At 35.3% G+C, this 27,511-nt stretch overlaps 1 long non-coding RNA gene across 1 annotated transcript; it reads left to right on the top strand.

Moving 5' to 3' along the window:
* The first annotated feature begins 2,599 nt into the window (after nucleotides 1-2,599).
* Nucleotides 2,600-24,740, top strand: LOC135220268 (uncharacterized). The gene is made up of 3 exons (XR_010315628.1): nucleotides 2,600-2,645; nucleotides 13,018-13,136; nucleotides 23,765-24,740. It is a non-coding gene; the product is annotated as an uncharacterized LOC135220268 (long non-coding RNA).
* Nucleotides 24,741-27,511: the final 2,771 nt, after the last annotated feature.

The following is a 27,511-nucleotide window of genomic DNA, read 5'->3' as shown; positions in this document are numbered from 1 at the left end:
AGTATTTGTCATTCGACTGGTCGTTTTAAGACTTTTGACAATAACAAAAGTATTTTTATAGAAAGATCGCGCTGGTGAGCAAAATCGTCATGCATTTTCAATATTGTGTTGTCCATTATAAGAAATAAGTAAAAAATGCTCTGAAGAAATAGAGTTTTCTGTACGACGTATAATGCTGTATGAAAACCATCAACTATGACCGACCGGCGAGTTGCTCACCAGATGCGGTAGAATGAGGGTGTATCCCATGGCTCCGGAAAGCGCTGCCAGAAGCACGATCCATGGCCAACTTTAAAGCCTCATTTACACGAGGCAATTCAGTGTGCAAGTAACTTGACGTGTGTAAACATCACACTTGACCAATATTTTGTGCAAGTCAAATAAGAAACAAGTTGGAGAGCGAGTCAGGTGAATAGACACGAGGTCTATTTTGAGGCAAGTTGCACCACTGGCCATAAGCTACTTGCTAACTACTTGACCTGTGTGAACATGCACTCGACAACCCTTATCATCTTCATTCCAGCTCAGTTGCAGGACAGACGTTGTGCCGAATACAGGAATTTTATTTTACTCACTGTTTTGTTTTATATATTCAGAAATGGCTGCAAAGTGGACTGAAGATGTAACCAGCAAGTTTGTTCTATTGTATATGAAGCATGAGTGTTTGCGGAACTTGCATACCGAAATATATCGAAACAAGGCAGCGCGACAGAGTGCTCTCATTGACATATGCAAGAAAATGGAAATTGAAAACTCTACAATTAATGATGTCAAACAGAAAATTAAAAGTTTAAGGAAAACATTTAAACAAGAACAATGTTAAAGTAGAACCGCCAGAAAGATCGTGTGCTGCCACTCAAGATGTGTATAAACCTGTAAATAAATGGTTTTTTAAGTAAAAATCTATTTTGTAGTAGAATATATTTTTGTTTTTTTACTTGAAAAGTAATTTATTTTTCAAAAATAAGGTAGAGCAAATCATCATGCAAACAGGATGTATAAAAATGGCCATAATAAAACTTAAATTTTCATTTTGTGTATTTTACCTGGTTGTAAACTGTGTCACAATTCGAAGCAACTGAAACCCAAAAGTGGTGCTGCAGATTTCTGAATGAATATCCAGTTGCTAGATATGTGAGGGTTATCTCTAATTTGATTTTAGCGGATAATGCATCTCTCATCAAGGTATAATTTTTCTGTATCTCTGGGCCAACTTAAGCAAGATCTGTATTTATTAGGATCTTCACAATACAGCTCTCTTAAAAGAGTTTCTGAAACCCCATGTTCATTTCTCCTTTTTATCCACTCCCTTACCCAAATTCGTTTCTCTTGAGTAACCTCCTCCTCAATTACATCTAACTTCTCATTGTACAATAACTTGGAAGCATTTTTAATTACAGACTTCGTAAGATCCAATATAAAACAAAGAACGTATGTACATGCTCCAAATGCACATCGCAAACTGAGAGGCTAGTTGCCTGATTCACTTGCTTTGTGTATAGCCTACAGGCACTTGTCCTGTGCTACTTGCCTTGAAAAGAAAAGCAGTCCATTGCTCACTTGACTTGCCTCTTTACTTCACCTGTGTAAATGGGGCTTAACCTTAACTAAAATAAATACTACTGAGGCTGGAGGATGGCAATTTACTATATTTGATGATTGGAGGGTGGATGATCACCATGCCAATTTGCAGTCCTCTAGCCTCAGTATTTTTTTCAGATCTGAGGGCGGACAGAATAAGGTGTGGACGAACGGACAGACAAAGCCGGTACAATAGTCTTCTTTAACAGAAAACTCAAACATTGAGATCAGAGACTAGAAATCGTGTCTCCAAATAGTGCCAGCAATTTATAGTCCATTTACTTGAGAGTCACTGAAGTAGGACGAGATGTTTCTTTCAGGACTAAGTTAGTTTTTGCTAAAGTCGTTGTTGCTGACGGCCATATAGATTTTTTTTAATGTCCCGGGTTCTTTATGACTCAGGGAAGGCAATTGTGTAGGGTTTTTTTTTTTTTTTTGCAATATGTTAATTGTATTTTTTTTTATCCCACGAGACAATTATTGTTTTCATACGGTTTTTCCTGATAGTATAAAGATTAAATCTTATGCACTATATGATTTTTAAAGTATAAATCTGGAGAAAACGGTCCCGTTGTTAGTTGCCAATTCATCTAAAAAGGAAAAAAACTAGCTTATTTCTATTTTAATCAATTCACAGCGTACAGCAATTTTGCCAGAAAGACTGGGAGTGTTTTCGAACAGCCTTGCTGTTATAATTATTACTGCGGATGTGAGGTTTCTTCTTACACTGATGGGATTTTGACATCGTTCCTGATCTTGGCATTTTATTTTCAAGCGGTGGATTTGTACTTCCGCGGCTCTTGTTTAATTAAAAACAAATGTGGCAGCTTTCGCCTTTCCTATCATTTACGCACGAGGTTCGAATAAACGATTTCTTTGTCAGTTGGTCAGTTTCTTACTAACCGTATGTCACTTAATAGCTGTTGCTCGTTCGTTCGTGCCGTAGGAGCAGTTGTCTCCAGACCCTGGAAAGGCTGGAAGCCTGGAAGGGGGAACCCTAACACTAGTGCTAGAAGCGGTGTGTTGGTGTCTCTGCCATTTGAGCTGTCCATTCAAGCCTAGGGGTAAGTTTTGAAGAGTAACGCTCAATCAGTGTTAAATTGATACGAGTTGTCCATAAACATTCCGCGTTCTTATTTGAAGGGCACTCTGGCTTTGTTTACAGTCATATTATACCCCACAGGCAGTAATTATGAAAAAAATTGTATGAAGGGATGTGAGGAAGGCAAAAATCAGGATTATGTAAGTAAAATATTGTTGTTTTCTGCTATTATCTGGGAGGCTAGCCTTAGGTCATTATTGCACTCAGATGAGTGATGATATGCAGATACTTCCTACCACGTAAGTACCTCCGTCAACGAAAGTGGGAGCGGGTAAGATTTCCATCCATTTTTTGTGTTTTACGAAATGGGTCCGGATACACGACCAAATGTGGTTACCTTGGGGGCAGTCGATCTAGGTAATAACTCCGCGTCGGGTATTAATTGGAAACTAAAGTTTCCTTTGGTATTTGGTTGCTTATTAAGACTTTATCGGTATTTTTTGGGGGGGGAGGGGGAGGTCGACTGTAATTAACCCCCAGGGGCCAGTGCTAAAAACGGCGAAATACATCTGACGTCCTAATCCCTAGTGGCTTTCGTATTAATGCCTTGGAGGAATAATTCCTCCAAGTTCCTTTCAGTCCGTTCGGAGTTATTTCCTAGAATTACCGAGCTCTGCCGAGAAAAACCGTGATTATCGCCCATCTGGTATGCACGGTGTAGCAGCCTAGCAGGCCTAGCGACGCTCGTTTTTATCGTATCGTCAACTTAGATAACTCGTGGATAATGCAATGTTATTAGCGCGCGTTTACTATGACCATTGCTCTCAGTTCAAATACAAAAACTTAGTTGAATTTCCTTAGAAAGGAAAGTTCACAGACAGTGGAACATCAAAATTTAAAAACCACTTTACATGGAAACCAAAAACAACCTGGCTTCCTTGCAGGGATCTCGTTGCTAAGCTTCAACGATCGAACCACTTTGAGCTTGTGTTTGTAGGAATTGATCGTGATGAATTTTGATATTTCGAATTACTTTTTCTATAATGAAAATATGTAAGAAGATTCTAATTGAAATAAAATCCTTATTGACTCCAGTATCATTTATATTGAAGGTTGCAGTAGAGTTCATGGTGATTAAAAAACATAACAAATTTATTTGTTCCACCTTTGACTTCGTAACACAGTAAGGTGGCATGCAGCGACGATGGGCCACGACCAGTTAAATCTTGTTTTTCACACGGTGGTGTTAGTACTGGACACAGTTACACATACGAGTGACATTACTGTACCTCCCTGAATATTAGCGACATTAGAATGATTTTCAAAAATCCAGTCAAGACATATTGTCAGATCTCTCCTTCCTCCAAAGGATCCATGAAGGGTTCTCGGAATGCAAAAATCTGTGGCTGGTTGAACTGATTTATTTTATGCTGCAGTTATCGTTGTTATTTACCATCGCCTCAGTGGCGTGGTCGGTATGTTGTTGGCGTACCACCTCGATGGCCACGAGTTCGATTTACTGGCATTCCATTTAGATGTGAGAGAAGTGTATTTCTGGTGACACCGTGACAGAAGTTCACTCGACGTGGTTCGGAAGTCATGTAAAGCCGTTGGTCCCGTTGCTGAATAATCACTGGTTCCATGCAACGTAAACACGCCATACAAACAAACAAACAAACAAGTGATAACTGGATAACTGGATAACAAACAAACAAGTGATAACTGGATAACAAGAAAGGTAACTAGGCATTATTTACAAACTTCTCATAACTACTACCGTTTTTTTTTCTTCTTCTTCTTCCTCGGTAATTGCATCAGAGAAATTTGTCGAACGCACCAATTATACCTACTGTGCCATTTCATGGCCGTGTCTAAATTATTGATTTTCTTAAATAAAATTTTCAAAAGCATCAGATATGCATCGTATTTTTGAAATAGCTATTTGGAGCCACAGCATAATTGGCAAAAATATGCAGTGTTGTCTAATGTTGATAGTTAAAGTACTTATCTGAGTAAATCAAAGAAATTTCAATGGAAACTTAGTTTAATCTAGCAGGCTCATACATAGAGGCTAGCAAAAAGCCATTGCTGAAAGCCCTCCCACTCAGTGATAGTGTGGTATGACGTACTTGACTAGAAACCCAGCACTTTATGAATGAAGTCTCAGATGTTGGTAGTACTAGTAACAGTAGTATATGGAATCCTTATATTGTTTCACACACGCAGACACCTACCCTACATACTGTCTTTCTTACCTGTTCGACGAGTCATGTCTCTTAAGTAGAGTACAATAAGGAAATGGCCATCAAATGAGAATATAAATTGTGTAATATAGTTCCATGGCGCAATTCACGTTTCCTTCATCTTGAAATATGCACTAAGTCTTAAACACACTGTGAAAACCATTGTTACCCCGTTGTTTCTGTTGCTTCACATCGCCTCAGAAGCTCCGGTCCACGTGTACCTACTGAATCCCGCTATATGAATGCAACATAACGGAAACTTAACTTCCTTAATGCATGATCAATCCCGTAATAAATCCACAGTGCTTGGTATGGCACACTACTCCCCGTTCATTATTTTATTTGTGTGCCTGTGTCACTTTTGTTGTTTCTATATGCTTGATTCATTTAGTTGAAACTGACACTTAATGTTCGTTGTAGGGTTATTGAGTGGTTATCAGTGAGACTATGCTTTCGGGGTTTTATCTGTTTAATTTTTTATGGATTTTAAGTTACTCATTCTTTCAATTTTCAGTTATTTTGATTATTTCATTTTTCATCATTATACATGTGTATATATATATATAGTATATATATATATATATATATATATATATATATTATATATATTACATATTTATATAAAGGTTTTTTGCCACGAAGGAAAAAAATGAAAAAACGAGATAGCCAAGTACTTTCGGTCCTGTTCGGACCCTTTACTGAGGCAAACTGATTTTACAAAGAACAACATAGTCAAAAGAAGGCTTAATATACAAACTGACACTACCAGATTAGCCATAAGGGCGATTTTCACTCTACAGAAAGGAGGAGCCGCCAGAGGCTAGCCACACCTTGAAGGATACCCGCAGTAAACAAGTGATTCTTCCAGAAAACAGTACATTTTGAAAAAAAACACGAGCATATACAATTTAATATCATGAATTTTTACACACATTTTCCACAACAAAAATTATTATTAATGAAAAGGCGAAAGAAAATATAAATATATATATATCGAGCAAGAGAAAGAGGGAGATAGAATATTGAACCAGAGAGAGAGAGAGAGAGAGAGAGAGAGGAGAGAGAGAGAGAGAAAGAAATAATAACTATATACACGTGGGACTAATTTATTAGTTGTTCATTTATTTTGAGGTCCTTCATAAACATCTTACAAATATATGGGTCCAAATGGTACATTCCCAGACTAAGATTTAGGTTATTTTTATTAGTGATTTGTATAATTGCCGATTCCAGTAAATTTCTTGAAACATAATCATTAGATCTAGCAATTACTGAGGTATCACCCCAATTAATACAATGAGATTTTTCACTCAGATGGATAAACAGTGCATTTGAAGTCTGGGCTGTTCTAACTGAATACATATGTTGCTTTATACGTACACATAAATTTTTACTTGACTGACCAACGTAAAACGAAGGGCAATCCTTACAAGGAATTTTGTAAATGATGTTATTTGTTACGGGACTATTCTTAATTAGCATATCTTTAATGGTATTGTTATAAGAGAACACTACATTAACATTAAACGATTTAGATATTGATTTTATGGTTTCAAATCCACGAAAATAAGGTAAGCTAAGTACATTTTTAGGCATTTCTTTTTCATTAATAGCAACATTATAAAACTTTTTGTGAGCTTTTTGATAACATAAATCAATTAAATGAGGTGGGTAGCAAAGATCGTTTCCTATCTTTTTTATGTATTCTATTTCTTGGTCCAGATATTGTGGACTCGTGATACGCAAAGCGCGTAGGAACATAGAAGAAAAAATTGAAATTTTAATATGAAGATGGTGGCCAGAATAAAAATGTACATAGGTTAAATTATTTGTGGGTTTTCTATAAATACTGAATTTGCATTGGAAAGATTCTCTATGTTTTAATACATCTAGGAAAGGGATGACATTGTTATTTTCAATTTCAACAGTGAATTTTATGGATGGCACTAAATTATTCAATTTAGACAGTAAATCATTTACATCGATACCACCAGGTAAGACTACTAAGATATCATCGACATATCGGTACCATTTTAGGGGGATAAGTGTGATATTCGGGAGGTGTTGTCTCTCAAAAAATTCCATATATAAGTTTGAAAGGATAGGTGATAGGGTACCCTGGCCATACCAAATATTTGTTGGTAATATTCTCCATTAAGAATAAATCTGCAATCACAAATACATAACTTAATTAAGGAAATTATGTGACTAACGGACATAGGCAATTCATGCAGTACAAGTTCATTACTTAAATATTCTAGCACAGAGTCAATAGGGACTTTTGTAAACAAAGAACATACATCAAAACTGACAAAAATATCGCTAGGGTTTAGTACAATGTTATTTAATTTTTCCACACGATCAAGAGAATTCCGGATGTGTGAATTAGATACAGTTCCTAGTAGCGGGGATAACAGTTTAGTAAGATATTTAGATAGTTTATAAGCATTGATCCTACATTGTACTAATAATAATTGGGCGCATAGGTTTGTTTTCCTTATGAGTTTTGACTACTATGAGATTCAGGGCCTCTGTAACACGGTTTTTTCGCAATAACTTTTTATCTATGCATTTCCTAAATATAACGCTTATTCAGAATACATATATCAACACATAAATTTTTTTGAGTGTATTCTGCACTACGTAGGTTGAATAAATTTGGTACTTATAATGTAAAAGTGACCTTTTTTGAAGACGGGCCAACTTACTCAGAGAAAAGGTTTCGAACGCACTCGTTACGTAACTTATGACAGCATTTCTTCCCTCTTTCTTGATGGATGATTGGCTATACGAACGAACGGCTAAACCTCTGGCAACAATGACATACATTTAAAATACAAGCAAAGCAGTACACCTTTATGAACTCTGGAACCTCTCCAGTGATAATTGTCATAATGAACAAACCAACAAATATGTTAATAAATGCAAAAACACTTCGATTATTGTCTAACTCCCAAAATAAGTTTCCAAAGAAATTTACAGTCTACTGTTATATCACAATCAGATTGACAAGATTTAGGGAATAGTTGGTAACTATCAAAAACATAGTAGACAAGCTTGATTTGATAACTGCTATATCCAATGTCAAGCAATTTTTATTTATTGGCTATCTACCTATTTACCGAAAAAAAAATAGCCGGTACCGTATATTGGCTTTAAACCTTCACCAATAATTATCGTCAGAATGATGACTTCATGAGGCTCCACCCACTTTCGCCTCGTTATAATTCAGGATAACATGAAAGGCTACCATGGGCATTGTTGGATTAGAAAATTTAACTTCTGGCTATAAAAACTAATTTCTCGAGTAGTTGTAAGAAGTGCTAAATGATCCTCAAGGATCCCAGCAGTTGGCCTAAACGTTTAATTCATGTATATTACTGCATACTGTTTGCGGCACTACTGCTACATTAGTATTACTACGCTAGCACTGATACCCCACCCACATCTATGTATCGTTCCGCTATTCATAAAGTCTTTGGGTTTCAGAGCTGATGGAATTTCTGTCTGGTGGATTGGCGGGGCAATATTTAGTCAAAAGGTGTTTGTTTACCTTGCGTACGTAATGAATGTTTTTCGACTCTTGGCTCGTAATCATTGGCCATGGCGTCGGCTAGATCATTTTTACTCTATAAAAATTAAAACTATCGGGTTTAGGTTATTGATAATGCTGACAAAATTTGTGTGTGGTTGTAAAATATACATATGTCAACTTTCAGCTACATCCGATGCTTTGACAAGGAGCAAAGTCCAAAAAACCGTGTTACAGAGACCCTGAATCTCATAGTAGGCCATATAAATAAGGTAATGAGGGACACTTTACAGTTAACTTACACAAAAGTTCTTTTTTATCTTTAAGAATTTGTTTGATATTGATATTAAAGTTTTTTATTACTTGGTCCAACGGATTTTTTGCGAGTTTTTTGTAAGTTATTTCATCCTCTAGTAAAGTATGCATGCGTGATATGTAGTCAGTTTTGTCAAGAACCACTAAACTATTGGATTTATTAGCCTTGGTAATGTGTAAGCTATTATCATTCTTCAATTCTTTTAAACTTTTTCCCAAGGCTGATAATTCCAATAGTTTAGTGGTTCTTGACAAAACGGAGGTAGCCCTTAATCATGTTGCAAATTGATACATTGTGCATTAGTTGCTGATGTGGTGTGCGACAGGAGTGCACAAAGGACATAGGTGACCGAGCCATCTTACAGGTATGAATTGATGTGTCAGCTGCCCTTGCATGGAGTCAGTGTGAGCTGTAGAGGTAGCCTCCTTGAATGAAGGAATCTGGTGCGTATGCGTTTTTAAGCTGGTGGCTGTCCGTACTGTTGCCAGGGGCAGTTTTGAGGTGTGGTGGGTATGTACATTCGTTTGTACGGATGTCACAGGTCTGACCGATCGAGGCACTTGGGGGAAAGACACATTCCTTTGTGATAGGAAGAAAGACGGTTGAGCGAATGCCAAGGTCGGGAGAAAACCCCCATCTTAAAGGTATGGCACATATTTTAAATGACTTAGAAACAGTTGCCTTTGAAAAGAGAGAAGTGTGAAATGTATCTCTTTACTTAATATTGCCTTTGAAAAGAGAGAAGTGTGAAGTGTATCTCATTACTTAATATTGTGTTATATATTTTTATTACAGATGGGCTCCATTCCATGATATTAGTGACGGGATTCTCTAACTTGACTAATACAATGTGACAATTGACATTTTGAGTCTGGGAGTGCATACTTAGCCAGGAGAGTGGAATGATAACTTAATAGTTTTCTTTGTGGGGCAGACTTGGGTTTTATCACTATGACTTATTAATCAATTTACTCTATTTTATGTTAATCTGTTTTGGGTAATAAATAGTTTATTTTTTATTTATGTGAGCTTAATAGCCTAGTGACATGCTCGCAGATAGAGGGCGCCGCCTGCTGCCACAGGTAAGAATTGCTGATTTGTGTAGTTTTTGTCCAAAGGGGGGGGGGGGGGGGGGGGGGGGGGGGGGGGTTTAAGACATATATACATTTATATACACATATATATCCATATATATATATACATATATATATATATATATGTGTGTATATATATATATATATATATATATATATATATATATATATATATATATATATATATATATATATCTATATATATATATATATATATATTATAGGTGTGTGTGTGTGTCTGTCTAATCATAATTACATTGTAGTGCTGAATAATACTCATAACTCATAGTCCAATCGCTAGGGCCTAGCCCTAAATTTCAAAATCCACTAATCCATTGATTTACTGAACGTTATTGCAATTGAAGGAAATATTAAAAAAATATTGTAATATAAAATCATATGTAAAAGGATATGCTGTTGTTTGTTTTAAATTAAGCCAGCCTTGTTTGAATCAGGCTTTGATATAAGCAAAATATTTGTCTCTCTCTTTTTCATAGTCGTCATTTGAGTATTACCCTTATAGTAGTATCCTTTGTCCTCTTGTCTATATCGTTTGGTGCTTGTGCATCGCTTTATGAACTAATTACCATGTAATATTTAGCATATGACGCATACGAGGCTTTTCTTTATTGCATACTGCAAAACCAAAGGTGTCTTGCAGCCACGTGGACAATTGGCTAGGCTCGTCATAGGTGAAGCAGCAGTCACGTATAACCTGACTTTGACCTATGAAAGATCGGCTGCCCTCGCCCTGTCGTCGGCTGTGTTTACTATCATGCAAGGTTACCGGTTACGAGTATGTCGGGCTAAAATATCTTACCAAACACCTCTAAAGGGTCGTATTTTCATTTTAGTATGATTGTATTTCACCAAGTCCAAAGGTTTTGCATAACATACTGAAAAGGTAAATAGAAATTGCGTTATAATTGCTATGTACTTTTATAACCTACGTAAAACTGTACAATGAAAATAGTAATATTGCCTTATGAATATTGATCAAATTCCTTTGTTATAATACTGTCATATGTATAAATACCAAATTTTTATTCATTACCCCGTGGTATCACCAATGGAAACCGTAATATCATAGTTATTCTCAACTGGAATTCGACGATCTCGGTGCTATAAACGTAATACAGTTGCTGCTTTCGATGATAATGACACTTTCTATAGCAAGTGATGAATTTTTATTTTATTTTTTTATGGGGGGTGTTGTGTTTTAACTCAAATCTGTTTATATCTTTAGTTTCAACTTAAATGGTCGCCTATTTAGGTGGTGAGCGCTAGGAAACAAAGTAATATTTTTAACTGTTAAGTTTAGACAGAACCTCTAACTATTTTTATTTACTATGACTGTACAGATAAAAATGTTTGGATTATCATCCATTATAGTATATTATCTTACAATTATCGATATTTATTCCATATCCTTCTCAAGGTATTGCTTATCGTTTAAGAGGGTCAATATTTGTTTCTACGATCATTATCATACTACTGGGAACCCGGCTATTACGTCTGATGTAATAGTTTACGTCACAACTAGCCTCTCTCTGGGTGCTTATTAAATTGGCTAATAGTCAAGTTTCCTTTTAAATTAGGCTGTTGCTTCAAATAGCTATTTCCAAAATGCGATCCAAATCCGATGCATTGGTAAGATTTTACCGACGAAAACCTATTAGACACGGCCCTGAAATGCACAGTAGTGTGTGTACATTATGGCACCATGATCCTTTGCCGAACTTTTTTGTCAGCGAACACATTTATTTGTTTTGTATTTGTTCGTTTACTCGACCCAGGCAGGTTTGGTTAAGCTGGTATATCAAAACAATGCAGAAGAGGGTGACAGAGTTCTGCAGACAGGAAGCAGGGCAGAAAGAAATTAAGGTTAATTACCGGGAAAGATAAGTTTGTGAACTGTATATACACCCTGGTTTTTTTCTTTAATGTTTTGTTGCTTGAAGTTTTACAAGCAACAGTTTGTCAGTCTCCGCTAGAAGAGTTACTGTTTAATTGAAATTCTCGTATAATCATCCCCTATGAAATGATGGATTATCTTGTCAATGTAATTGCCTAAACAAAGATACAATATTAAATTATTTACTTAAAATATCTAAATGAAAAAATGAAACGGATAAGAAAGATCTTACGAAAAGTAAAGTTAATTGTTGGAAATGTGTAAATAGACTACTTGTATGTACTTTTAATCTATGAAGTAACGGAGTTAAATTGTGAGTTGGGCCATTGGAAAAGTTGTTTCATATATATATATATATATAATATATATATATATATATATATATAAAATATATATATATATATAAAGGTATATGCCACTAGGGAAAATAAACAATGGAGTATCCGCGAGATCTTTCGACGTTCAAACGTCCTTTACTTAGCAGTTCTGCTAAGTAAAGGACGTTTGAACGTCGAAAGACCTTGTGGATACTCCGTTGTTTATTTGCCCTCGTGGCATATACCTTTATTTATTGATTTATCATGTTCCTAACTTTCGTGATTCAGTTATACATACATACACACGTATATATATATATATATATATATATATATATATATATAAATATATATATATATATATATATATATATAATGTCTATTGTGTGTGTGTCCTATTATTATATATGTATATATATTATATTATTATATATTATATATAATATGTATGTATTATATATTAAATATATATAATTACGTATTATATAAAATATATATATATATATAAGGTATATATATGTGTGTGAATTCTGTTCTAAGTCATATATAACATAATATTATATATACTATATATATATATAATATATATATATATATATTATTATACTATATATATAATATAATACATTATATATATATATTATTAAATATATATTAATATATATTATATTATATATATGTATATATAATATAATGGATCATATTATTTATATTATGTATCATATATATATAATTTATTATATAATATATAAAAAATTCAATTTTTTTTATATTTATAATTATATAATAAAATATATATAATTATATATATATATATAATCACCATATGCGACAAATCGAATATATTGTATAACTTTTAATTTTTTTTTTATCCGACAGCAAAATAAGGACGATGTAGATATTTTATTGTGGAATTTTTACAAATATTCGGATGGTGGAAGACCTTCTCACGATCTAATGGTAACTTTTGTCGACAGCTAAAATAGCCCTTGAGGATGCCCGAGAGGGAGACAGTACCCCCCGAGTTCAACATGAGAGGCCAAAGTCAATGAAAGGAAAAAGCTGTGGAAAGGGAAGGGAAGTGACGTATAGTGAGGTAAGCTAGCTTCTGCCGTATAAAGCAAGCAACTGAGGTTTGCCTTACGAATAACCGCGCAAATCCCCTTAAAGTTAAAAAATTTAAAAGTTACTCAAGCAGTTTTTTTTCTTTATAAGTGTTGTAATATTTGATGTTTAAAATGTCTTAGCTGGTGCCACCTCCTAGTGTAAGAGAGAGAGAGCGAGAGAGTGAGAGAGAGAGAGAGAGAAGAGAGAGAGAGAGAGAGCGCATAAACACCATGCCGGTTATTTTAGTGTGTAACAATGTGCTTTGTGAGACTTGATTTCAAACGCCAGTCTCCTGTTCAATTTTGTACAATATAGTAAGGTGTGGCTATTACATATGAAGACAGTTGAAGGCCACTGGTTTTTTATGTGTTTCAAGATATTCTCGAAGGTTTTTTTTTTTCACCAATTTCGTACAGCACTTGTGAATTCTGTTCTAAGTCATATTTTTCGTTGTCATCGGGGTTTTGGACTTCTTTTTTTTTTCAAATTATTGTACTATTCTGATTTGACCCATTAGAACTGACTTACTTCAATTGATTTTTATTCCATTTTTTTTCCTTTTATTATTGAAAACGGTATTGTTAACTTGGTGAAAATGGTCACTTCTAAGTTGTATAAAGTTTGCTCTATGTCGGGCCGGGTTCAGGTTATCGATAAATTTGTTCCATATCACAAGTCTCCCTTTGGTTTTCATGTAGTTGTCTCTTGTATCTTAACGGATTTAACTTTCGAAACTGCCAGATTTTTTGTTTTTATAACACTGCTCCCCAGCCCCCCCCCCCCCCCCCCAAACCCACCCCACCCCGCTCGCTGCCCAGCCAACTCCAGCTGTCAGTCTGGGCGCATTTGGTGGGGACCAGAATTTCTCGTGTGGGGGAATAACTGAAAACGAGTGACTTAAAATTGAAAGGTGAGATTTGTTCAAAACCTTTCTACAGGCGGTAAAAATTTACTGTAAACCATAATCGTGTTATGAATTAAAATTAGTATTTTCCTATGTTTTAGTGTGTTGTGAAAGCTTTTGACGTTTGTTATGTTGCTAGAAAATTGGTGGTTCCGGCCTAGTTTTAGACACTAATCCGTTCCGATGTCATACAATTATTGGAACCAGAGTCAAAGTAATATAGGGTCTGCTCACGAGGCGGTACTAAAACCTATCCCCATATCTTTATGAAACTATATTTACGATAATATTTTTATATAACTATTTTTGCGATGGCGTATTTTATATAAATTTTCCTTTTATTATATGTTGCGTATACTACGTTAAAGTGCAAAGCATGCTCTCTCAAATGATATATGGCACATTAGAATTAAGATTACTTTCAAACCCACAAGCACGCGTAGAAAAAATTATCTACGCACTCAAAAATGTGTAATTACGTCATCCGACAACCTACATACATTCACGTTTCGTAGCGTATCTGACTCAGGGATGATGATAAAAAGAACCTGAAAAATGGATTAGAAAGCTGATAAAATTTACTATAGAATTCATAAATATAATTGATAGGTGTTCTCAGAAATTTTTGAGGAATTCTTGGTCAAAGACGGACCAAAATTTTTAAATTTTATGTAAATATTTACCACATTTTTCTTACATAATTATTCAACTTATTACATTTTGCCATATACCATGTAAAGGACAAAGAATACCCTTTAAATTGGTATATGACACATTATAATTACAATTACTTTCAAACCCATAATCGCGCATAGAAAAAATTATCTACGCACGCAAAAATTATAAAAAATTAAGCGTTCATGGGAGATCTGAAATCTAGCCCCACCTCTTTTGTAACGTCATCAGTTACATCCAGCCAGACTGACGAATACCTTTTTGTACATTTTTCCGATAATATTATAATCGTTTGAGGCATGCATAATTAATACCTTTATGTATACAGTTTGTGTTATATGTAAACTTATGTGTTCGGAAGTATATTTATGTGATATGAAGTGTTAATGAGAAATTTGCTGGAAATGTGTTCCCTGTGGCACTGTCTTCATCATCTATTCCTTTGATACCTTATATCGTATGTGATGTAATTCTTATACTTTACATATTTTCTATTTTGTGGTCAAGTCGTGCAAATACAACTGCCATTTTTTACACTGCCTGTATCCACATTTTCTTTGTATTTATTGCATAATAATAAGTATTCATAAGATTTGGAAAATATAATTAATCTATCATTCTGACCTTTAGCATAAATAAAAAAAAAAAGTTGCTTTTCAAAGAGAGGTATGAACACAGTGGACAGAACTAAATACATTTCTTAAGAATTATTTATAATCTTTATAACATTACTACCTAAAAGAGAGAGAGAGAGAGAGAGAGAGAGAGAGAGAGAGAGAGAGAGAGAGAGAGAGTTGCCATGTTATAAAAAATGGACTTGAAGACTACAACAAACCAGTATATAGCTAAGTAAATAAATAAGTAAAGAATAAACATGTGACGAAAGCTGGAGTAGCTGTGTGTTGAAACTGGTATATTTTATGTGAAATTAAAACAAGGCTTTGGTGACTAAATGAAAGAATTGGAGTGTTAATAAAAACATCCAAACATGTGAACCTCTTTACAGATTTTATCAAGATTTTATCAAAAACACCATGCGATATGGATTAAATGTATAAAAACTAAAGGTTCTTTAAGTAATTCAATGGAGAAGCACGGGAAGTGTTACTCTTGTGACGTCACAGTATTAGCTCCGCCCCCACTGCTGAGTTGAGCAGACCCTATGTACTTTGACTGATTGGAACCACATGAAAAACTCGGGATTTTAGGTGGGGGAAATATACATAGAAGTGAAATGCAATGACTTATCTCATCCTCACGATACTTCTGCAAGTCTTGATTGTGATAAGATTAAGATTATAGGGCTTTTTTAAACAAATTTTTCACTGGATAGGTAAAGGACCTGGTAAGCTTTATGCTAGTAGGGGTCAGGTAAAGACCCAGATCCTTAGGTTATGTTATGTTTGGTGTGGTTAGGATAGGTCACAACCTTATTAGGTTAAGTGTAGGTTAAATACATCCTTGTATCCCCAAACACACACACACACAAAAATCGCTGTGCATCTTAGTTCTCCATTTCTTTAGAATGTACGGTGAGAAGAAATCCAGTATCTCCACAACTGAGCATTAGCTAACGAAATCGTATTTTCAGTTCTGAACGCGATTATGATTTACGGTAAAAATTTGCGGTTTTTTGTACTTTGAACGAACTTGACATTCTAAACCGGCGTGAAGAAGTCCCGTTTTCTACCAGTGCCCTCGAACATGACATCAAGCAGGAGGGATGGGTGTTAATAAAAAAATAAATAATCATTTCCAACGGTTTTGAAGGCCAAAATCGGTGCAAAACGAAATGTTGACGAGTATAGTTAGCACATTTTGACTGGTAACGTTTATGGAGCTATGCAAACAAAAGTTACTGTTCATGTCTTCCCACCGTTGTTTCAACGTCTTTCGGGTTTTTGTTCGTATCTATGTAGTATATCTCGGCTTGACTCCTCTTACCATTTGAATTCGCCAGCTAGATCTTCTTCTTGTTTACACGTGTTAAGTGTGGGTCAATTGTAAGGTATGTGATGTTAACGTTTGTTTTTATAGTCGCAAGTCTCAGTTGGAAAGATTGTCTGCATCGGCAGGGGCTAGTATTAATGAGGATATTTTAGATGGGTTTGATTAGTTTTGTCACAAATGGCTATTTCCCGAAGGGGAAGGTGACGTCAGTAGTGCACTGTAGACATTACAATGTGCGTTTGTAGAGTACCTAACTGCGCTCACTTTTTAGCCCCTGACTTATCTCCATTCCCTCTGACAAAGCCTTCAATCCATTTCTCCATAACTTATCTGGATCTCTTAATCTCGCTGTCTAACTACTCGAACAATCCTCTTCACTATCTTAAGCGCGAAATGTTGCAAGTGCCCCAGTGCTTGGCTTGACAGCCCCAATTTCATGAAATCAGTCATAAAACCAAAACGAAAGTTTATTATTTTAATCTGGTGACCAGTTTGTTGTAGATGGTGTAGTAAAAGACTTGGCCGAAGCTCTTAGGTTGTCCATTTGTAAAGGTTATTTTTTATGTATTGCCGAATTGTATACGATGTAACAGACAGTGTTTGATTTTTCATATGTGAACATCATGGAAACGATTAACCATTTCAAGGCAATTGTCGTATAGGTTTTCTAGAATATCTTTAAGTATCAGATGTATCTTCTTGATATTTGGGCACGGCATGGTTTAGACCCTAGTCCGGTAATTTTGGGCAGTATAATGAAGAACCAGAATTTATTGATTAAGGCCATTTACTCTTGAACTTTTTCATTTTCCTCAACATTCGCTTTAGATATCCGAACACCTGTCCTGGGTTTAGCTCAAGAGTTAGGAAAGAAGCCCCGCCCACTCATTTCTTTCTGTTTCAAACTTATGAGTGAGTGTACTACGATGTGGCTTTGCTTTTTTCAAATTAGTTTATACATTAAAGTTTATCTGTACTTCATTGTTTTAAGAGATTATTATAACCTCATGGTTCTTTGACGTACATCGATACAGATGAGCGGACCAACAGAAAATTAGAGGGGCATTAGTTTACTGGTTTTCAAGGTGTTTATTTTGTCCGAAATGTGCAAACGTCATAGTCACCAGCATACATCCACCCAACTGTTAATTAGTAGCGCCTCGGTGGCGTGATCGGTATGGTCTTGGTCTGCCACCTCGATGGCCTCGAGTTTGATTCTCGGGCATTCCACTGAGGGGTCAGAGATGTGTATTTCGGGTGAAAGAAGTTCACTCTCGACGTGGTTCGGAAGTCGCGTAAAACCGTTGGTCTAGTTTCTGAATAACCATTGGTTCCTTGCAACGTAAAAACACCACACAAACAAACAATACAAAACTGTATCATTTACGGCAAACAAGTTGCGGTATTGTCATCGTAGATGCTACATTTTCATTTCGGCTGTTCACTGTACCTATATAGAGCAGAGAACGTAGCAGCCAAAGGGCTAAGAATTTCTCTGAAAAGTGATAATCTCTTTCAGGGTTTCCTTTAATATACATGCACCGGAACATGACTGAATGATTTTAAAATTCTTTTATTAAATTCACACATAATTTTTTTTTATTAAATTGACAATTATAAAATTCTATTTTTAAATTGACAATTAAAGAATTCGGTGGAAGTATTTGTTGAGAATTCTTTGTTTCGCCGCAAAAAAAAAACAAACCCAGTGGCCACTACTATGGGGAAATGAATGGCCAATTTTTCCTCCGATGGCTGACATCACTACTTTTACCTTGCTTTAACCAAGGTATTATATATTCTATTGACCTTGGCTTTAACCATCGCTTCCTGAGCCATGGGCGCTGGTAACAGACAATGCGTCATACCATATGCTAACAGAGGGTAGCCTTTTCCCCACATCTGCAATATCTTATAATGATTATTGTCAGTAATTCATAAGTTTGAGACAGGATAAGAAACGAGTGGGTGGGGCTTCCTTATCAACTCTTGAGCTAAGCAGGACAGGTGTTCGGATATCTACAATAGGCCAGTCAATAGGGGATTGAATAAGGAAAAAATTCATGGAAAGCTGGAACAAGCTTCATTATCTTTGTAATAGGGCATTTAATAACTTATTAATTTTGCACCCTTCTACCGCCCCGGATTTGGCCGCCATCTTGGAAAAATGGCGGCGAAAAACAGTCTTTTGCAAATATCTCGCGTGGGACTCACTTTACCAGAATTTTATGCATATTTTTCATATGTCGCACCATTTTCGTGCCAAGCCTACGAAAAAGTTTGCGACTTTCACCTTCTCCGAGGTGCTAAACAAGGCGGAAGCTCCTTGGTTGGGACGTAGTGTTGTGTACTAGCCCGTCTGGGATCAAAGCATTGTATACACCCATTTCTATGTTGTGTGGTCGACAAATTATATCAATAAACGATAGCTTCGTGTGGCCGTCTACCTGTTGAGTACCAACACCTCGGAGTAGGTGACGCGTAGATAACAAGCTAAAGCAGCACCCTCCAAAATTTGTCTCAAGGTGGAAACTTCATTGATATTTGCTGGATCCCTAACCTTCATATGCATCATTCCCCCTGCACCTCTGTTTTTAAATGCTTTAATGGGAACAAGGCCAAATTGTCCAGCAGGGGATCTTTGTAGTCTTCTTATTGGCTGATTTGAAGTAGGATCATTTAGAGAAGGCGTGACACACACAGTCCCTCCCATACTGTGGAAAGTGTTGAATCCATCAGTCGTACAAATGTTCACATCAGCATTGTCAAACACAAACTGTGTAAATGAGTCAGTCTGAGGTTTCCTGGCTGGATGATGTAAAGCTGATACTTGAAAGAGCGATGCCTCAGCATAGGAGGCGCATAATCCCAAGGTAGAGAGTACATTCAGAAGGTGCTTAGAACTATACTTTTGACTGAGATGAACAGAAAGGCCTATTTGTAGAGGGGATATGAAAGAATGTGGTCTAGCTGCGGTCAGAATAGCGTGTGAAATTGCTGTCCACTTCTTATCCCAAATACTTTTATCGCCTTTCTTGTTCTTCAGTACAACAGTTTTAAAAAGACAGCTGACGGTATCTGGTATAAGAGAATCTATGTCAGTTGAGAAATTTTCTGGACATGGATACAGATCAGTTTTATATATCTGGGTCCTTATATCTTCAGCAATTATTTTGGCGGCTGCATTTACTACTCGAAGTCGCTCTTCTTTCTCGTCCTTACTTCTTTGTTTTTCATACCAAGCGTCAGTCAGAATTTTGTTCCCTATGTTGCGGAAGCACACCACAGGCTTTCTGTTTTTGTTCACTGAAACAATAATGTCTTCTCCGTATCTTTCTTTCAGTTCAGAATTTATTGTTTTTTAGTTGGTAGCTAACCCTCATATGCCTCTAAAAATCTTGCAGAAAGTAAATTGACATTCTTCTCTATTTTCTTCCAGGTAGTTAAAAGTATGTCATTGCTTGGATATGCTTGGTAGAATTTTTTCATGCAGGTTGAATGGCACCTTGTCTCAGCAGCAACTAAATCAACTACATTAGATATGCGAGTACATAATGTTTGGCCCCACTCATCATTTCTCATTTCACCCGCTTTCAAAATAGCGTCCGTAACATGAAGAGTGTCTACACGATGAACAGATTCACGCTCACTTGAAAGTTTTTGCTTTTTTTTCAGACCAACATATGAAGCTTCTTTTCCACAAAAAACACAATCATTAAGAAAGTCAAAATCTGGGACTAGACTTCTCCGAGACTTTGTAGGCACTTGAGAGGGTTCCTGTCTTGACTGGAAAGCTTCAGCACTCCTTGCTTTTGTGTTCACCTTCCTACATCGACTTTCACACTTTTCAGGGCTTTTAATTGATACTGTTTTCCATCTTTCCATTTAACGTTGTAGTCTATCAATGTCTGCCACCTTTTTCTTTCACTTCTCGAGTCTCACCCTCGGAAAGTTCTCCTTCACAAATGAAGCATTTCTTTAATAAAGACATTTTTCCATAATATAGCAATCACTGATAGGATATGGGTCTGCTTTCATAGTCCTTAAACAAAAGAACTACAGTTAGCTTAGAAGCTTAAAGCGTTATTTAATATTGCATGCAAGAAAAATAACCACATGCTATTCAGGCGCAAAGGGTAGGAAAAAATTAGATTCAAATATTATCGTACTTCTAGCACCAAAACGGTGCAAAAAATTTTAAAAAATTAATAAATGAGATTTTATAGGAAATTTTATGAAGATTATTTTATGTATCGGTAAACTTTCAGCTAGATTGAGTCCTAAGCGAGATATTTGCAAAAAACTTTTTCGCCGCCATTTTTCCAAGATGGCGGCCAAATCCAGGGCGGTATAGAGGTGCAAAATTAATATGTTATTAAGTACCCTATTACAAAGATAATGAAGCTTGTTCCAGCTTTCCATGAATTTTTTCCTTATTCGGCCTTTTTTCCTCCTCTATTGACTGGCCTACAACGAATGTTGAGGAAATTGAAAAAATTGAAGAGTAAATTGCCTTGGCCCATTAATTCGGGTATTCGTTATATTGCCCAAAATTTACCGGAGGGTCTAAAACATGCTGTGCCGAAAAATTACGAAGATACAATTGATATTTAAAAAGTCGCAGCCTAATTGGCAAAAATATGCAGAGTTGTCTAAATGTTGATAATTGAGGCACATGTAAGAGCAAATCAAATAAATATCAAGGGAAACTTGGCTAAATGTAGCAGGCTCGTAGATAGAGGCTAGTAAAACGTCATTACTGAAGCCCCTCCCACTCAGTGACACTGGTTATGACCTACTTTACTAGACACCCGCCCATATACTTTATGAATGAAGACTCAGATGTTGGTAGTACTAGTAATAGTAGTATGTGGGATTCTTATATTGTTTCACACTCAAACTCTTAAATAGAATACAATAAGGGAAGGGGCATCAAATGATGATATTGATTGTGTAATACGGCTCCATGGCGCAATTTACGTTTCGTATAACTTAAAATATGCACCAAGTCGCACGCTCTCTTTACCCTGGAGTTTCCAGGATATGTAAAGTATCGTTCAGGTACTCGCGAAATGTGAAAAACGTTCGTAGGGCGTGTGTGGATAAAGACCGGTATTTAGCCAATGAATATAAATGAGTTATATAACTTAATTTGTTTTTCCTATGAACACGGCTTGTAAAGTATTGATAATATCATAATGATGATAATCACAGTAATATTATCCCAGTTATTATAGCTATTCATGTCATTAATATTGCAATCATCATTATTATTATTCGTACTTAGACATCAGGGAAGAGGATGATAGAATATGCGTAAATACATATCCCGTATACATGCACATACAGATATGATACATACATAACTGCACATACTTAATAAATAAATAAAATATATGTATTAATATATATATATATATATATTTATATATAGGATATATATATGGTGTGTGTGTGTGTGTGTAGTGTGTGTGTGTGTGTATGTATGTATATTACTATATATTTATACTATATATATGGTAACGACAGATGTGGATATATATATATATATATATATATATACACTGTTAATATAGGTATAATATATTATATTATAATATATGTATGTATAATATATATATATATATATATTATATGTATACTATATATATATATATATACTGTATAATATGTTATATATGTATGTATATATATATATATATATATATATATATATATATATATAATATAAATCATATACATATACATATACATTATACACTATACATATACATTTAATCTATATATATTATATAATACATATTAAATTTAATTTATGTATTAAGAAAGTGCAAGGATGTATGTACCATATATATATAATATATATATAATAATATATATATATATAATATATACACAATAAACAAATACTTAATACATAAATAAAAATTTATATATATATATGTAATATTACTATGTAGTATTATATGTATGTATAATATATATATATATATATATGTAATATATATATATTTAATTATAATTGTGTGCGTGGGTAAATGTATATGTTATATTATATGTAATATTAATATGTATATATACATTATAATATACATTTATACATGTACAGTACATTGCTACATGTACATGTACATGTACATGTACATATATGTTATATATATATATATATATATATTTATATATATATATATAATACATATAAATTTTTATTTATGTATTAAGTATGTGCAGTTATGTATGTACCATATATTATATAGCTATATATCTATACTATATAATATATATATATTATTATATACACATTAAACATATAACATTATGTACGTTATACATTTACTTATAATATATATATATATATATATATAATAAATATATATATATATATTTATAAGTACATATAAATTTTATTTATGTATTAGAACAGTGCAGTATGGAATGTACCATATCTGTATGTGCATGTATACGGGATATGTATTAACGCATATTCTATCATCCTCTTCCCTGATGTCGAAGTACGAGTATGAAAAAGGTTCAGTTATTTTGTTTACATCAAAGCCTTTCTAACTTTCCAGACCAAGAATAAACAATGGCCGAATTTTCTTGACTGATAATCTACTCACTTACTACCTGCAACGACCACTTTTTAACCAATTTACCACTTCTACTGACCTCTATTTCATACTTACACACACACACACACACTTTTCAATGTATATGTATATATATATATATATATATATATATATATATATATATATATATATACATGAAAGTGTGTGTAAGTATGTATAGAGGTCAGTAGAAGTGGTAAATTGTTAAAAGTGGTCGTTGCAGGTAGTAAGTGAGATAGATTATCAGTCAAGAAAATTCGGCCATTGTTTATTCTTGGTCTGGAAAGTTAGAAAGGCTTTGATGTAAACAAAATAACTGAACCTTTTTTATACTCGTCATTCGAGTATTACCCCTATAAAGGCCACCTTTGTCCTCTTGTCTAAATCGTTTAGTGCCTGTGTATCGCTTTATGAACCAATTATCATTTAATATTTAGTATATGATGTATACGATTCTTTTCTTTTCTTCAAATGCAGAAACACGCAACAAGAAAGCAATCTTGCAGCCACTACGACAATTTGCTAGGCTCGCCATAGGCGAAGCAGCAGTCATGTATAACCTGGCTTTGACCTATGAATGATCGACTTTCCTCACCCTGTCGTCGGCCGTGTTTACTGTTATGCAAGGTTACCAGGTATGTCGGGCCAAAATATCGTACAAAAACCTCTAAAGGATCGTATTTTTATTTCAATATGATTGGATTTCACCAATTCCAAAGGTTTTGTGTAACAGTTAATTATAGGTGTTAGTTAGAATTGCTTTGTATTCCTATAGTCAACCTAAAATTGTACAATGAAAATAGTGATACTGTACCATGTGTATATTTACCAAATTCCTTTGTTATAATATTCCCCTATGTATATATGTAAAATTCTTATTGCCCATGGTAACACCACTGGAACCCATAATATTATCATCATTCTCAACAATGATTTGACTAGCCTTCCCTTTAATACTTACTGTACAAGTGTCAAATATTTGTTTCTATGATCATTATCATACTACTATGAACCCCGTTTTTACATCTGTCATAGTTTACGTCACAACTAAGTCTCTCTCAGGGTGCTCACTAAATTTAACTTTGGCAAGTGCCTTAATTATCAACATTATACATCACTGCATATTTTTGCCAATTAGGCCGTGGCTTCAAATAGCTATTTTCCAAAATACGATCCATATTCAATGCTTTGGTAAGATTTTATCGACGAAACTCTGTTATTCATTTGCAACCAGAGCCATTGGCATTTTCCAGGGGTGAAATATTGTTTAAAGGATTTGTCATAAAAATTTATTTCGGTCTGGGTAATTGTTCATCTGATTGTTAAATTTCTCTCATTATATAAGATTCTATTGCACTGGGATTCACGAAATCCACGCATTAAACAATTCACTCAATTTCCTTTTCCATTCTGCGTTGAGTATAATAATTCTCATGTACAAACAAGCCTTTTAAAAAATGACATGTTCTGACATCTGTGGCGTTTTATTCTTGTCAGTAAATGTTTCCACTTATTGTGTGACATATTGTTTACAATAACCAGACGCAGTTTCTGTAGTATCAATAGTTTTGTTCAGGTTAATTTATTATTAATGACTCTTTTTAGAAAGTTATAATTTTAAAATACCAGAGTGATATTGAACAATTCCAAACCTTCCAATTTTCTGAAGTACAACTTTAAAAAGTTCGCTTTCTGCAGTCACTAGAAAATATTGATGAAAAGGCAGGACAGTTTTCTAAGTACTTTTGGAGTCTTATCCGATTACAGTGGAGGCGCTCGGAAAGAACAAACTGACATCAGAATGTGCTCCGCAGCGCCAGTGATCAATAGTCTCTGTCCTCTTCAAATTAATAACGCCAGGAGAGGAATGACTCTCCACGCCGCTTCTATTACTTTATAACCTGTTCATTTATCCTTTGCTGTAATGCTACCACCTTAATATTCCTAAGGCTGAGATAAACTCTACTTCTGAGAGATTGTAGCAAGCCCTTGGCCCCTATCAGGACGTTTACTGATATAACAGGTCCCTAGAGAATGTGGCCCCGTCTACGCGCTAAAAAATCTGTAGGGAAGCGACTCGGCAAAAGTACCTTGAACTTCGACATAAGCCTTATTTTGTGCCAGATTGTCAGTAAAGTAAGATTGAATTCGCCCCTGCGATTTGATATAACCAAAATTGAGAATCTGAAACAGCAGTGGTGTAAGGGTTTATATAAAAGACTGTAAAACTATGTATTAACAGAATCGATGTTGCTGTCTGAAATTAAGCCGGTTTTATATTAGCACGGACTCTTGCTCATAGAACAGCCCATGAGAGTCGTTCTTACGATATTCAAGCGATAAAGTGGTTATGATTAAGGTTTGTGATAAAACTATGAAGGTGAAAACGATGGTTATGATGAAAGGTCTAGACCAACTGGCCAGAAAAACCAGACAATCGAGAAAAGCTACTGAATTAGTGTACCATATTTCATATACTCGATAACGTTAACGGTAGTAATAAAGATCGATCCTGTAGTCAAGACCAAGGTATATAGAATAAGGGACCATTCTATATACCTTGGTCAAGACTACTTTTACAGCAGTAGGGAATCGATGGAGAGATAGTGAACAATTGTAAGGAAACAGGTTATTTTTTCCGCCTCGACATAATTAAGACAGCACGTGTAGTCTTTCAGGTGCGTTGTCGGTATATTTAATGGCTCTTGGCTTGTATTTACCCCTGCGAGGAGGACTGTGTAATGTAAGTGTATAAGTAATTGCTTTTGCCGTTTATCCTCCTTCAGTAAAGCGATAAAGTCAATGGTAAAAGCTCTAGTAAAAGACTGTAATATTTGGAAGAATGGGTCGTTAGACGTTGGGTAGTCGAACAGGGAAAGGAAAAGCATTGGTAAGAGAAATAGAACCACTGACGTCCATAGTCCAAACTGAATAACAGCTGCCTAAGCACTGTTCACCGAGAGAGAGGCGGCGAGGGGTGAAGCGCCGTAAGGTGGCTAGGTTTGTAAGGAAGCGCTTGGTCCTTTGGAAACTGAATGATGGATGAGGGGCTCTGTCCCTTAGAAAGGCAGTTTAATTACTTTCCTGTCCTATATCCGCGGAAAGTCTCTAAAGGTCTTAGAGAGGATAGGGGTGAAGAGGCAGCGGAAGTGAAAGAATGTTTTAAGGCCAAAGGTAAGGGACTGGTGGGAAGTAGCTGTGGCTAGTGGGTTAGGATTCGGTGTCTCTGCGATGCAGATATTGTTCTCACTGGTTGACTGGTTAATTTTGGCAGTGTTGCGTCTTGAAATGCCGATTGCTGGGGGTTCTGTTGCAGGTTCTGAAGTTGGACTTAATGGGTTTGCCTTTGCTTTTAATTATCCATTGCGAAATAGTGTGCTCACTGCGTCGTTGCGTGATGAAGCTCAGAACACTTAAAAAGTTTAGTATTAGTTGATTCATTCGCAGACAGCGGTTCCTCTGTAACGATCCTGGTGTTTTCAGAGTTGGCGTATGCAAGATATCAAAACGAGCCTCAAGGTGGATAAAGTCCGTTACTTTTCAGGCTGGTAAGAGGTAATATCGGAAATGTGCGCAACTCAGTTATGGCAAGTAAGTGACGAATCAGTTATTGCCATTCTATTTTGCTGTTCAGATGACTGTCTTCCCAAGTAAATAGCCAGTATACGTTCACTGTGCGTAGAGGTCTAGCCTTTTTCTTACTTTTATTGCTATTCCAGCAAGTACGCTCACATTACCAAATATGCAGGACTGTTTTGATAGTTTAGCAGAGGAATTAAGGTAAGAGAGTGGGTGTTTAAAGTGAGTTTATGTTAAGCAGAACTTACAGTCCGTAAAACGACACTACAAAATCTTTTGATTATTAACCTATGTAGCTTTTCTATTACTTAAATCCTGTTGAAATGGGGCCATTACTTGAGTTCATGTCTCGAAATTTTTCATTGATATTGTTGCCCTTTCCTTATGGTTGATTTCGTTCTTTGAACAAAAGTGGGTCATTGATTTGAAAATGTTGCCCCGTTTGATAGTTGAAACATCGCTGGGTTTGGTAGGGTGAGGGTCAACCTATGATGTTGGTATTTGAAGGTGCACAAACGTGTTTCCTGTCTTAAATAATAGTTTCTGTTTACGGACATTTTTAAGATGTGCCTTTTTATGCGACTTTAAAGTGCTTGTCTCCATTAGCTATGCAGCTGTGTGTATTTTTGTACGTAGCTTTTTAAT

Source organism: Macrobrachium nipponense, chromosome 1, assembly GCF_015104395.2.
Source record: "Macrobrachium nipponense isolate FS-2020 chromosome 1, ASM1510439v2, whole genome shotgun sequence".
Taxonomy (NCBI): domain Eukaryota; kingdom Metazoa; phylum Arthropoda; class Malacostraca; order Decapoda; family Palaemonidae; genus Macrobrachium; species Macrobrachium nipponense.
The sequence above is the reverse complement of the archived record's forward strand: the minus strand, read 5'-3'. Positions and strand labels throughout refer to the sequence as shown.